Raw genomic sequence first — 1,260 nt, forward strand, 5'->3', positions numbered from 1 at the left:
AGATGTTTAGAGTAATATGTTGATGACCTGTTGACTCTAGGGCACGGGGCAATGGTTTTAAATACTCGACTTATTTACTTATTTACTATTATATGCTCTCGTAGGGATGTCTATTTTAGCTATGGAATATTAAACATTTTAATAAAGCGATAAACATACTACATAAATACTACACATGAGGTTCCAATTAAAGCAATTAAAATAATTTTAAAATTTTGATTATTTAGCAAATTTTTATTTTTTATTTAACTAGGTAGTCTTTTAATATTTGTCTCAATCAATTTGTGAAGTAAGAATATTTTTGCAAAATCATTGTTTAATGGATTAGAAGGCCTGTGTAATTGAAGAAGAATAATTACTGAAGAATAATGCATTTTTGTTGAGAGTAAAAGAAAAATTAATAGAATTTAGAAATGATAAAAGTGTGTGAAGTTGGATGGTTCGAGAGTGAGAGTGATAAGAGGATTGTGAACGTCACAGATCTTGCTAGTATTGTGGAAAGTGCAGAGATACCTAGGTGTCGTTCACGGAAAGGCAATATGAATAAGAGGAATACAGGACATACAATGTTTGGCCAGAGTCTGGTTTTGTTAAATATAATTTTTTAGGATAGGTACATTAATTGAACATAGCTGATCAATTAATCAGTTATTGAATTATGTTCTATAGAATATATTATTTTAAATTGGACATCCTAGGACATTCATATCTGAAGTTTGTCGATTAAAATTAAGGTTCCTAAATGTCCTATATTCACATCTCTGCTGTTCTTGGGATACCTACCTTGTTAATATTGGGTGTTAATAGGCAAAGGTAGGCAGGTTAATGAAAATAATTAACTTAAATTAAGTTAAGAGGACTTAAGTTCAATAAGATAAAAGTTAATATGGAAAAAAAATATTAACTTAACTCAGTTTAAAAAAAGTTAACCTACTTTTTTAAATTAGTATATGGATCACATAAACAGTGACTGCCTTATTTCCTAAATTATAATAAACGATTGTATTGAACTTTCAACATAATGTACAGTGTAAATAACAACTTTACTTTACATGGTTATTAAATATTTAAACTATAACAACACATCTCAATTAATTTAACAAATATTAATTTTTTTATATCAAATAGCAATTTAAAGACATTTAATATTACGCATACCTATTTAATATACTAAAATAATGTTATGTATCTACCTATTTACAAAATTATTTTATCAATAAAAATAACAGAAATGTTTGTATTATTATAGTATGTATTGGA

The sequence above is a fragment of the Acyrthosiphon pisum genome, chromosome X (genome assembly GCF_005508785.2).
Source record: "Acyrthosiphon pisum isolate AL4f chromosome X, pea_aphid_22Mar2018_4r6ur, whole genome shotgun sequence".
Taxonomy (NCBI): Eukaryota; Metazoa; Arthropoda; class Insecta; order Hemiptera; family Aphididae; genus Acyrthosiphon; species Acyrthosiphon pisum.